Source organism: Molothrus ater, chromosome 10 (genome assembly GCF_012460135.2).
Source record: "Molothrus ater isolate BHLD 08-10-18 breed brown headed cowbird chromosome 10, BPBGC_Mater_1.1, whole genome shotgun sequence".
NCBI lineage: Eukaryota > Metazoa > Chordata > Aves > Passeriformes > Icteridae > Molothrus > Molothrus ater.
The window spans coordinates 19,807,831-19,822,014 of NC_050487.2; the positions used below are offsets into that span (position 1 = coordinate 19,807,831).

General features: G+C 39.0%; 1 long non-coding RNA gene across 1 annotated transcript; it reads right to left on the bottom strand.

Annotated features, from left to right (window-relative positions):
* Positions 1-359: 359 nt before the first annotated feature.
* On the bottom strand, positions 360-13,442 carry LOC118690361 (uncharacterized). Its single transcript, XR_004980769.1, has 3 exons — positions 13,401-13,442; positions 5,907-5,952; positions 360-521 (listed from the first exon to the last, which is right to left on the bottom strand). It is a non-coding gene; the product is annotated as an uncharacterized LOC118690361 (long non-coding RNA).
* Between the last annotated feature and the right edge of the window lie 742 nt (positions 13,443-14,184).

Here is a 14,184-nt window from a genome sequence, read left to right on the forward strand (position 1 = left end):
AAACTCTCCTTGGCACACAAACTCATATCCTTTTACAAGTCAGTTGGCTGCCTTGTAGTGCATTACTCTATTGGAAAATCACAGCTGGTGAGAACTGGCACATCATGGAAAAATACAGAGCATTTTAGAGATATTCTGAATTCTGATGTGGGCAGTTGGGGAAAGACAGTGGAGAACCCTTGTCAAACAAAAACTGCATATGCAGAAACTCCTCTGTGCCAAGAAACTCTGGATAACTCAAGAATGCTGCCTACAGATGCGCTAAGTGCTGGCACTTTAAACCCCACTGATAAATCAGTGTGAAATCCAGTCAGATCTGAAGGAAAGCCTCACCTTGGCATGCAGTGATCACCCTCCTGCCCCATATTCATGTCCTGTGAAAACTTCAAGGCACTTCCACGTGTGGCACACCCCAAGAGCACTGGTGGGCAGGGACTTCTTGTCTCAGTGCATCTCAGATGGAATTTGCAGCATTTAACATCTAACAAGGGATATGGTGGAGTTAGCTGTGCATCAAAAACCTGAAATGAGGGACAAAGCAAAATATCAGCCAAAGTAAGGTCTGAGGCATAAAAGCTGAAACAAAGAAGGAAAGCATTAGGCCTGCATTGTGAAGAAATCAATATTCTCTAGTGCTATTCCTTAGTGGCAATTACCAGTTGAGTTATGCTTGGAAGAGATGTCAGAAAATCAAAAGCCTGGTAGGAAAAGGCAGCAGTGTTGGCTGTCCATACTTCTAGTCCCGTCCTTCCTACAGCCAGCAGTGACACTTCCAACACCAGAAGGTGAAAGTCTTGACGCTGGCAATTCAGTCTAGAAAGGCTGGGCTGGTTGCATCTACATAAAAAGTATTATAAGGCCAAAGGCTCAATAAATTGATCATTTCTGGAGAAATCTTCATTCATACAACAGCTGATGGTCACTTTGCAGATCCACACAAGGACACATTGTCACTCTAATGCCTGGAATTCAGCCTCCTTCCCCAGCAAAATTAAGCTTTGAAAGCAAGATTTATGATGATGCCTCAATGAATTTTTGGCAGAGTTTATTTTAAAAAGAGGTCCCTGACATTACTAAGCAGTAAAGCACAGCTTTACCTCTTTACTTTAATGAAGCAAAGCTTCTTTACTATTAAAGGTAAACTACTGTGTGCCCAGATGGCCAAGAACACCCTAGGCCAAAAGTCAACCACCTTTGGGCCAAGTAATGACCTCCAAAGAAACAAAATCATTAACGGCCTCTGACAGAGCTCACAGCAGGTTTTCACAGGCACCAGGATCAGGACACTGGTGCCTGTAAAGCTGTTTGGGTACAGCCATATTTTGTCCTGTTGGACAGAGCATGTCAATATAGAAAGCTTTTCCCTCAATGGAAAAGGCCCTGAAAATAAAAACATGCAAGTGGACCATTCATTTTTAGAACAGTTAATCATAATTGATCCTTACATAATGAATAGTAAATAAGAGTTATTATTAATAATGAATAATAAGACTGAATTATAATGGTGTGTTTATTAGGCTATCAATAATTAACAGGGATTTGCCATTTATTGTAAATACTCTTGCTCTTTCTGTTGCAGCTTTGGATGGCACAATTTATATGGTAATTTTATATGAAACAGCACCAATTACAGCATGGCTATTACAATAGAGTTGAAACAAATGATGACTTTTTCATTTTATTCACTTTCAGCACAGCCTGCAATGTAAACATGATCTAGAGAAGGGAATAAAGAAGTTTTGTGCAAGTGTAATAACTATGGTTGGTAATTTAACTTCCCCCAGGCAATCACATAGCAGAAGTAAATACAATAGGACACAAATGAAGGCAGGCATGGGCTGGAAAAAGGGTATCAGGGTTTGTTAACTAAAAATGCCACTAGTTAAAATAAAAGTTTGCATTTTTAATCATTGTATTACTTGAAGACAATTGCCACTAAGCTCTCCACAGCATTTAATAGAGTCTTGAAAATTTCAGGAAACACAGCCCATCTTTAAAAATATTTTAAACCGATTTTACAATCCTGCCAGATTCTGCAGCTTTGATATTAATAATCAGTGTTTTCAGAACTGCCTTGGATGAACCTGGGTGGCACACAGATGGCAAGTCATTTACATGATAAAAAGGAGAACTGGCCCATCTCTGGGTCCCGAGGGGGTGCCATGACCCATTAGCAGAGAAAAGATGACCTTTACTGAATAATAATTGAGAACTATTACTAAGATAATTACAAAACCAATTGACTGCCAGAAGGCCTAGACCTTGGCTCTCCAATTTATATAGCAACTGCTGGTTATCTGTACAGAAAAAAAAAGACAGGCTTAGGGTTCACAAACACCATAACCTCAGCATCTGCCTGCCATCTAAAGATAATGATCTGGTATTAATTAATTTGAACAGTGCAGTCATTGCAGAGGTAAACTGCATCACAAATCAGACACTTAACATAACCTGAAGTTATCATCTTTCCATCCAGCCTGTATTGACAGGAAGAATGCTCTCAGGTAAATTAAACTGTTGCAGGTCACAACATGAAAATGAATTAAGTCAATTCTCTTTAACAGGGAACATGATTGCAACCCTGTGCTGGGTGCTGTAGCAGTTAACATGATAAAAGCTTTTTAAAAAACGTTTTGCAAAGTGCTCCTATCATATAATTTCCTAGTGCACTCACCTGCAACTGTTTTTCCAGTTTCCCTCCTCTACAGGAAGGAAGAGATGGAAGTTATTGGCCTTTGTTAAATTTCAAAAGAGGGATTTCAGGGAACAAAACTATTAAAGGGTGACGCCACCAATTTTCTGTGAGGGAAATCCTGGGCAGCACTAACAATCCATGTAAGATTCTCCTGGGCTTCTCCCATGTCTTCTGCAGGCATATGAGATATAAAAAATACAGTCAGCACACCATATGTGTTGCTGATTGGATTTCCAAAATTATCCTTCCTTACATTTGAAGGATATTTTGAAGCAGCTTTCGAAAGCAGAAGGATTTAACAACTTAGTGCCAAGTTTCACACCTGGGAACTGATATTTAGTAATGTAGAACATCAGAAATACCTGGAACTCTAAAAAAATCATAGCTAGCCCTCCTCCTTATGATGGAACAGCTGAAATTACTGTGACAAATGCTTTGGATAAAATGTTCTTTCACCTAAACCCCACTTCTTGATTTTTAACTCCGCTACCAAGTCCCATAGTTGGGATTCTTTGAGGACTCTCCACTAAAAGGAGTGTTACAGGTAGTCATTCTTCAAGGGAGATAATTTAAGTCACAGCATGAAATTTATATAAAATTCAATTCACATTTGAGACCTGTAGTAAAAAAGAGCTGCCAACACTGACAGAATGCTTGTTCTGCATGACAGAAATGCTAATAGAGACAATTTCTTACCCAAGAAGTACCTATATAATAGCATGTGGTGGGAAAAGGAGATAATGCATTCAATTGACAACAAGATGTGTGAGTTAGAATTCAAATTAATGAAGAGTTTAAAAAAATTAGCATTAGCTGCACTCTCAGGTGAACTATCTATTCCCTACTTAAAACAAGTAAAATAGCTGGGACACTTGCTCTCAACTTCAGGAGTCCCACCAGCTGCCAGGTCACACCCACAAAAGGGATGGGTTTGGGATTGAAGGTTTAGATTAGTCAGGATTGATTGATAGATTTTTTTAAATTTTTTTTTACAGCTCTGCTTTTCAAGGGGAAGTGTGTTGGGGGAAGTAAAGCACCACTGGCATTTCTGTGGGAGCTCCCTCTTCACTCTGTCCTGAGTGGGACAAAATCTGGATCAGGAGTGCAGCATGGAGTTAGGGCTGATAGCAGCACTTACCATGGAAACCTCCTTACAGACAGGGTTTGGGAAAAGCCGATTGCCAATGATCTGTCCATGTACAAGTTTGGAGAAGCAAAAGCATGGCAGCCTCAAGACCTGTCATCAGAGCTTAGACAGTTTTATTCTGGTGTAATGCCTTTGTTTACAAAGACCCTGGCTTAGAAGACAGCATAATTTTATTAAAAGTCTTGGACAATTTATTCCTGTGAGCACTCCAGAGTCACAGCAATTTATTGTATTTTTCTACTGACCTGATATAAATAAAATCTGAAAAAATAGTGAATATATGAATAGATGAATACATCTTCTAGGAGAAAGGACATCAGTGGCAATCAGAAATAGGAAGAAGATAAATACTCTATGAGACAAAGTAAATCAAGCCAAAAAGTGTTTGAAAGAGTGGAACCACATTCTGGTAGGAAGAGCTGCTGGAGGAAAATGCAGCGAGGCATAAGAAGGAAGAATGGGGATTAGGGCAGAGTAGGTGCACACGTTTTTGTATTAAATCAGCACTGCAACAGTAGCTGACACTCCTCAGAAAATAATCCTCTGAGTTCCTTGATAGGGCATTTTGGACACAGTTTATAGCTTAACCCCACCCCACCAATTTGCCTGAACACTCTCACTGTCACACATCCAACTCAGTGCAATTTCTGACTTGCTCAGGGAGAATAGGGAACATTTAAATCACTGTGTCCTTGGAAACAGGGAAGCATCTTGCTCTGGGATTGGAACTATTGGAGGTGTCTGGTGGCACTTTCTACCCAGTGACTTGTGGGGAATTTGACACTGAAGTCAGTCCATTCTCTGTGGGTTATGTATTTGTGCTGTAATTCATCTTAGAAAGGTTTGGGTTTTTAAAAATTTCCTGTCAATCACCCTATTCCCATCAATAACCCCTGTGATATAACAGGTTTTCAAGCAGTTTTTTCTGAAAAGCCTTAAGCTGTAAGATGGCCTTCTGCAGCTTTTGACTGTTGTAATTGCAGTAGAGATCAACAGAACTGGATGCTGTTCTGTCATCCTTGACTGGGCTCCTGGTGCTAATCAGGAGTTGGAAATTGCACATTCAGATGGATTTAGAGACATACAGTATGTGACAATTCAGCAGGCAGTAAAGAGCATTGTTTTGAATTCTTAAAGGTTAGTGATGCAAGCTGCAGTCACTAAAGATTTTTGAGCATTGAAAGAAAACCAATTAGGTGTAGGAAACAAACCCATTGCAGTAATGTAATCTATATTTTCATACATTTAAGGCCAGGAGAAGAGATTAGTTCATCTACACTGAGTTTTTGTTTCAGATACTTATATTCCATCCAATTACCTCTGATATTGAGCCCCCCATTACTTGTGTTCAGGCAAAAATAAGTTTCAGAAAGTATATAGACTGTGTTTGGAAGTCCCCAGAGATGATGCCTACCATTTTCTACTGCAACTTAGCCTGCCCCAAAGTTTAATTACCATCTCTTTGAAACAGAGAGAAAACAGCAGTGCTTTATTTCTAATTTGAAATTGTTTTGCTTTAGCTCCCAGCTACTGGTTCTTGCTATATGTTTCTTTGGTAGATTAAAGAATCCTGTAGTATTTCATGTTTTCTTCACAGAAAGGTGTTTATACAGGCTTAACTTTCTTTTTTTATAAGCTCAACAGAAATCTCCCACTGGAAAGCATTTTCTCTGCCCTCCAAAACCTTCTTGTACCTCTACTTTGTACATATCCTTTTCTTTTATTATTTTTTTTTTTCCTGCAGTACAGATAGCAGGAACATTCCCAACATTCTGCTATTCATCTGTAACGGTTAGAGACTTGAATATCACCATACTACTTTAAATTCTGGTTTTATCCATAACCTTAAAGGAATTTTTACCATAATGAAAATTGAGCAAATTTTGCCATTGAAATCACAAGGGAAAAGAGATGAGGCATTAAATGCAAGCCAATGTACTGAAGGAAGCAAAAATAATAGGTCAGATTTAGAGCCCAATAGACCAACCTGCAGAGCAAGCTGTATAAGCAACCCACACGTTACAATTTTTTTCTATAGTACTGGAAAAAGCATTGCCTCCTTACCTGAAAAGTGTGCATACATTTTCAACAGATCATATCTTGGAGTGATCTAGAAAGGGAGGAGGAGAAAGATAACTCAGTTGAGCAAATCATGGCTACGATAGAGCCTTGGTTTTTGGATTTGATATTATGCTAATAATGGCATTTTCCTAATATCCCAAGAGTTAAAAGGATGACCAAATAAATACTCTGCTCCCCAACAGCCTAATGCAGACTTTGAAGGAGGTCACACAATTAATTACCATTTCCTAAGACTCTTTAGCAACATGAACACTTCAGCTTTTCCTGCCATAAAAAGTTAAAATACAAAATTACTGAGAGGGAAGGTGGGGAATTCATAGAAGCAGAACAAATTCTGAAGCTTATGAAATTCAAAGCTTAATTTTAACGGAATACAGTCAATTAAATAAACATTATAGAAATATAAAAAACAATGCAGGTTACAAATCTTGTTAGCCATGAACATGTCACACATTTGTTAAGATGACCTTGGTTTGTGTGACACAAACTGGGCACCAGATGGATAGCTGCCTGGGGGAGTTATTGTTTCTGCCAAAGTACCAATATTCAAGTCGATTTTCATACTTACTTTCTTTTGTTCTTGTTCTTATGGATTTGGACCAGCATAAGCTCTTTGTTATTTTTCATAATCACTTTTCTCCTTGGGCATCCTTATGCTTATTGGTTTGTTATATTGGTCTCTATCTGTGCAATGATCTGTGTTTCTATGATTTCCATGGATTTATTATTCTTACAAGAATCAGCTTTAGTTCTGCAACTGTCATGCTTCATTTCTGTTAGAAATCTTAAATCTCTATATATATTTCTTATAGATTATGAGTCACAGTCCACAAGTATAATTCCTAGCTTATAAAAAATGAAGTGATGTGTGACATAAAACAAGACATATAAAACATTTTTAAAAGATCTTAGTCTACTTTTAAAACCTATAACTGCACTTCTAGCTAAGCCCAGCTGCCAGTCAAAGACTTAAATGCTTGGTTTTATCTCTCACATGGCCAACAACACAATTAAGTGAAATCAAATGAGTATCTCCCCAAATCTGACTCAGACTAAACAAAAAAAAAAAAATTAGGGACCACTTCAGGATTATTCAGAACATAATCAAAGTTCAAACAACATGACAACACAGCCAGTCTGCTGTGAGGGGCTTTATTTGGGGAAAATAATTTTCTGCACATCCAAGTGCACAGGGTCTGCCCAAGTGCAGCCCAATTATCTTTTATAAGCTATGTGAAGCTGAAGGTAAGGAAATTAAAGTTTTAGGAAGAGTCCAGATATGGTATGAAATATGCTTTTCATTTAGGATAATAAAATCATGTTCACAAAAAAAGCACTGAAAAAGATGGCAGAGAAGGCAACAGAAGGTGTAGCCATGCTGAGCAATGTGCACATTTAGTTTGTTCATTTGTTCAGGTGTACAGCAAGAGGAAAGCTCATCACTATGCCAACCCTGGGGCACCTGCCTCATTCTTCTCAAGGTATTTTGGAACCCTGTTTCTATGAAGAAACTGTGACTCATTGTTTCATTGGAATTTTTATGCCTTTGCTGTATAAAAATACTGATTTCAGTGATTGTTCATACAACAGTCTGAGCTTTTTGAAATCAATCTTTTCTTATAATATCCAGTAACAGCTTTTCCCAGCAGGCATATTTAATTTTACCAAATCCCACATCAGCTGAAGCTCATTTCTTTCCACATACAAAGCTCAACAAAGACAAATTTCTTACTTTATGTTCTGATTTATTGAGACCATAACTCATTTTTGACCAAAGAAGCAAAGCCAGAAGTCAGTCCCTTTTTTTTTTCATTGAATTGACCCCAAAACTTCCTCAGTATTGTAACAGCCAGTCAATAAAACCCAAACTAAACACTCAATTTGTATTAAGAGCTGAGAAAAAAGTTTGTATGCCACCAATATAAAGCATTTGCAAGCTCCTATGTTTTTGCTGCTTGCATATTTGCAGAGCATTTGGGTGCTGAGATGAACTTCTGCACCTGCTCAGGGACAAGTCTCCAAATGCACTCCTTTTTCTGGGGAGAAAAATACAAACTCACATAGTGCTGGGCCTAATGAGGCCAAGCAACCTGCACACAGCAGTGGAGAGTGAACTATAAAACTGGATAAATCACTGAAAATTAATGTTTATCTTGAGGCAATAGCTGAGGCAGGTATAACCTCGTGTCATTGTGCATCCCAGGTACTGTAGAGACAAAAGGAATTACCTGTCACCATCTCACAGTGCAATGGTTTCCCATCTCTTTCTGCTTTCCCTGCCTTCTGCACCAGTGCACAGCCCCAGGGTAAGGCTGCTCAAGCAGGAGCTGGCTTTTCCCCAGGAGAATCCCAGTTTAAAACCCATGCAGATAGTCTTTGCTCAGTTCATGGCAAAAACAGTCTACAGGCCACAATACATTTGAAAACCATAAGAAACAAAAATAAGATTATTATTTGCCTCTCTAATAGTCTGTGTTGGGTCAGACTGCAGCTTTGGTTACCATTTGGTTTCAGTAGGAAAGAAGCTGGAAGGTTGTTAATATTGACTGATTTTTTTGCAGTAACTTCTCATTTCACACTTTCTGAGCACAAAATCAAGCCATTCCACAAAATAAAAGATCTGATGATGAAACCCATTTAAAGCAACCTTCTGTCTGTTGAAGCAATTGTTGAAGTTAATTAAAATAAAGCACCCAACTTCTGACAGAACAAGATGGTGGCCTCTTAGATTTTGGTTCCAGCACGCGCAAGGAGCAGATTCCAGAGACTGGCTCTGCTGCTTGGATGCAGCAGTCACTCTCTCACACCAACCTGAGGCATAAAGCACCAGGCTTGATGCTCTTATAATGGGATTTAACATGAAAGGAAAGCTCTCAGGTACCTCTGGTTGCTATGAAACCATTGACATTTTCTGTTGGAAAGTAATTTATCCTCAGTATAGTACTAAATTAGAAAGCAAGTAAATGGTATTGAGGACTCTAATTGCTTTTGAATGCAAGGTAACACCACCTGAGCAGCGCAAAAAGCTTAATGCTGCATCTCCCATAGTCCAGGAGCAGCAGTGACTCTGAGATGGCCACTCTGGGCCAATAGACCCTTTGCAGTGCAGCTGCCTGCCTGACATCCATACCCTTTTCCACCAGAAGAGAATCTGGCCTAGAAATTATTAATCACCTTCCTGTGAATTATGCAGTAGTCAAACAAAGATTTTGATAAATTCCCCAGCACCCAGCTAGGTGAGACTGAGAGGTTTCTCAGAAATATAATTAAGGAAGGTCAGAAAAAGAAAGGTGAAGGTTGGGAAAGGCCTTCAGGATCATTGAGCCCAATCATTAACCCAGCACTGCTGGGTTCCCCCTAGGCCAGGTCCAGCAGGAAATGAGCAGGCTGACAGGAAAATATGAGCAGGAAGCTGAGCAGAGCCTTTGCATCAGGCAGACCTGCTTCTAGGAGAACCTAAGGAAACCTCATTTCAAGATCACCCCAAAGTTAATACCATCAGCACAAAAGTGGCTCTCAAAAAGTATCTGGAGAATCCAGCATGAGTGCAATCCTAACAAAAAATTTCATTTTCCCATTCCTCTGGAATAGGCTAATAGCTTCCATTACAATCAGCAGCTCAGGTCACAGACCTGAGTGTAAGAATGATCCTTTCCCCAAATTAGTTATTGGCTGCCTGGCTCTCAGAGCAAAATCAAGTTGTAAAGGTAATCAGGATAAACAAATAGATACCAAGATTTCCTCTGAGCAACAGGGCAGCAAGACGTGTTTGGACATTAAGAACTACACAGCTGAAGAATATTATTGGGTCATAAATATGATAGGACAGCATGTTTTGGAAGTTTTCTGGGTTTATATGAATAATAATATAGAATGTTCTTTTGTATTTCTTTCCTTTGTGCATTGAATTTGGTGTGTATTACCTCCACATGAATAATGCAATCTAGCAAAATTGATGGCACAGTTCTTTTGTTAAAGCAGTTATGAAATGAGAAAACAAAACCTACAAGGAAAAGTTATGAAAAAAACAACATTTCTCCAAGAATAAAAAGATGAAGTTGCCTGACCGTTTACATTTGTCTCCTGTGTCATGAATATTAGATCAGATTCTTTTTATTAATCCATTGATAGTTCTGTAAGGCAGCTCATTTTTGATAAACTCTGCCAGGGCTGCTGTAAATACAAAAAAGATTTATGAATTAATTTTCATACGTAAATGACAAAATCTTTTGATACGTTTGAAATATGTGCCTCGCAGTGAAAATAGATATATGTGCATGCATAGATATGTATTAATTTAACATTCAGATCAGCTTGTTCTTTTAGAACACAGCTTAATGTCAACTCTGTTTTTCTGGGGGAAAAACAGTAAACTAAAAAGGTAATTGACATTGAGGGCATACTAAAAATGAAAGAGATGGACAATCTGTGATCTGGGAATTGTGCTGGACTAAAGGTGTAGTGGGTTTTATTTCAAAAGCATTTCTGTTTTCAAGTACCAGTGGGTTGTGCAGCCAGTATGCTGTTAAAACACAGCTATCTACAGCTCATTACTATTATTACTTGAATTGTCTTTATAGATACAAGGCTCAGTCATGAACCTATTAGAATAAAAATAGCACAAAAAGCCTAAGCTCTAAATCAGTCTGCAACTGAAGTGTCCATGTAATGCGCCACAGCCCTGAGGATCTGCATAAAGCCAGAAGTGCATCTGAGCTCCACATTTCTGTCAGCAGTAAATCCCAGAGCTGGTTCAGCCCCTCCATTTCCATCCCTTGCCAGTGAGACAGGGAGTGTGATGGCCCTGCCAGGACTGTCACTGCCTGCACATGCTGAAAGGGCAACGAGCTGAAATCAAATTTTTCATTTCCCGTGTACCACAGCAGTGAGTTTTGTACCAGGGCATCCAGGCTGACACTGCAGAAGTGTGGCACCCTCCTCCTTATCTGCATCTTTCAGGTATTTTACAAAAGAAACTCAGAGTCATTCTTTAGATTCTACAGATGGGAAGGCCAAGGTACAAAAGCATGGGGTGACTTGCTCCAGAAAGATGGATGTCTTGTCTTTTCCATGGACCATTAGTTAATATAATATAACACAAGCTTGCATAGGCCCTTGAAATGAACATTTTTAAGTTCTACAAGTGAAAGATAGAATTAACCAGCTCATTGCTAGAAAGAAAATGAGGTAGGGATAATACCCATGAGGTTCAGGGATGATACCCATGAGGTTCTGTTCTGGATCACCTCTTTTGTAATCACTGTACCTGCCTGGCACTTTGTTGTGTGCTCTGTTTATGAAGCACACACTGTTGTTGCGTCCTCTGTTCTATTTGTGTAAACTCCCTGGAGCAGAGGCTTTTAATTGTGGTACCATCCACAGGCACTACTGATTAATTCATAATAATCACAGAGTAAAAAAATATGCAATATCCTGTGAGAAGAAATAAAAGAGATTGAACCTCATAATCTGCTGTGTGCTTCATCCTCACTGTCTGGGACCAGAGTAACTTTCAAAAGCACAGAGATCAATTTAGCCACCCTTCCTGGTCTGTAGTGTGCCCTCACACTCTCTGCACCAGGACACACTTTGTGCTGTGAATTATTCTGCTCTGACATTGTTTTGACCTTGTTTTAACATTCCTATAACCTGTGGCTCGGTGTAGGGGGGTCAGGCCAGAGGCCAGCAGGGTAATGGGATATGTAATTCTGAAGGATCTTGTTCCATCATATGAAATTGCTTCACAGTGCTCCTGCTTGGCAGCCTGCAGTCGTGTACTAGAAAGCCAAGTAATACCTGAGAGTGATGTAAACCAGCTTGGGCTGCACTAAACCCGGGCTTACACTTGATGTAGTAACTCTGCATTGTTTTAAAGAACAGCATAACACACCCTACAGGAGCAGAAATGCTCCTGTACATGAAGAGAAAGTAATAGATATACCTAATGAAAACACTTAAATAAGAAAGTCAATAAAAAACTGGTAGATGAGGCAAACAAATTTGTGGTCAAATAAAAAGTTTAGATATACTAATTAAAAGGTTATTTTCAACATGTACTGTATATTTTATATCAGCTGTGTCCTGAAGCCAGACTACAAGTCTATCAATAAAGGCATTTGTCATGTGCTTACAAAATATACCCCCCCAAGCTTATTTGGATTACATGAATCCTTTTAAGGTTATACAGAAGTGTGGCGTCTGCAGGCAGACATGTTGACAATCCATGTCCGGGAGCATTAAAAATAAATAGGCAGGGGAAAAGATAAATACAGAGAAGGATTTTGTATGTCCCAGTTAATGCAGCATGTCAGGGAGCTGATCTGTCCTCCACCAGCCCACAGAGTGAGCCATATATTATTTCTTAGTAGTAACAGAGACAAGTATTTCATTATGACTCTTCATTATAGTCTCAGAGAGACTTTGCCAACTGTGCATCACATTCCTTTGCTCTGAAATATATTGGCTTAAATTCCTTTAGTTGTAAAGCTTGCTTATTGACACTATATTTCTTCTGTTTATTTACCTCATTACTCACTTATGTTACTCTTCTCATGTTAGTCTGACTTATATTGATAATTTAACTGTAAAACTGTACAAGCCATTCATGTCAAGACCTGTTCTTGTAGTTGGTTGCAAAAACTGAGTAAGAAACTCTTAGCTCAAACCAAAATATTCCATAATGCAAAAGACATAAAAAGCTTGTAAAGCATATGTTAGCTTAATTGCTAGCCAAGATGGTGGGGCTTGCAAACTCCTAACCTTTTTAAACAGACATTAATAAGGAAAAAGAAAAGTAAAATAAGTAATGAAATACACATTGATACATGTTATTTTGTGTTATCAGAAAAAAATTTACAGTTTTATGAAATAATAAAATGGAAATAAATAAGGAAGCTATAAGAAATTAAAAATAATTTGAATAAATCTTCCTTCTTTATTTTCCTGACATTCAAATATTTCTGTTGGCAGCTGACCAAGGAACCAGGCACATATTTTGTTGACATCAATAAAACTACTTGGGCTAAATTCTGGTTTAGTTCATGTCAGAATGCAGCCCACCATCAACTTCAGCAGGGCTCCACCAATCTATTTCCCAGGTGACTAAATTCAACATGTGCAATACCCTTAGGACATTGCATTACCTGCAAGCAGAGTCTGAGAGCTGGAAGAGGTAAAAGCAAAGCTCTGATGAGGTTTGGGCAGGGTGGGCTTTCCCTACGCCTCACTTAAGGAAGCAGTTTAATTCTAATTTCACCACAGCATGAAGGAATACAGAAAAAAGCACATTGGTGAATTACAAAATGCATCTCTCCTCCCAGTGTTCCCAATGTTATTTTGCTGCCCAAGGAGCTCAAAAAGAGGCACAGAGATAGAAGGGGCTGGGAGAGCCGGAACACTTCTATTAACCTATTAAGTCACTGCCCCCCAGGCCTTGTTCATCATGGTGCCTATCAAAGTGTCAGTCTTTTCTATTACCTTCTCCTTCAGAAGATGTCTGTCTATCATTGTCATGCTCTTCCAGCAGGATTATCCATCATTTTGGGTGAAGCCAAATCATTCATTTTCATGGCTGTCGCTGTTAGCGAGCTGGGATGGGAAAAAAAAAAAGTGTTTTATTCAACAAAAGATAAATGATGGGATTTCACTCTTAATCATTTTCTTTTATTACTTAATCCAAAAGGTTGGGAGGAGGCTCTGCAGTTTATTATAGCACCAGTCACAGGCACCATTATATTTCAGGGTGTAGCAATGTGTCCTGCTTTGCAGCAGCTTATAAAACCAGCCATAAACATTAACTCCAGGCAAGAGTTTGTCACACTGCTCTTGATTCAGAGCAGTGGTTGACTCCTGTGGTTAGCACTGGGATATCCCTTCCAGGGCTTTTCTGAGTTAGGCTGAGATCACTGGAGCTCACCATGGGTTGGTGTGATGAGCTGCAGCCGTCGTGCTGCTGGACCAAGGGCGCCCTGGTGGGGACTTCACCAACTCCAACTCTGCCTGAGTGTCAGGTCAGAGCTCCTTGATCTGGTTGTTATGGTTTCAATTATGTCCTGCTTTTTTGTCAACAAAATTTTCAAAACTAAATGCTTAAAGAAAAATGATCATGTTGTTTAGCCCCATGAGCCTCAGCCATTAAACAAGATGGATAGAACAATACAAGGTGAACCTTCTAGAAGTTTGGACATAATTTTTTTTGACTGTTCACTGCCCTAACACACTTTTCATTATCCATATAGCTACTAAAGTTATCAGAAGAATT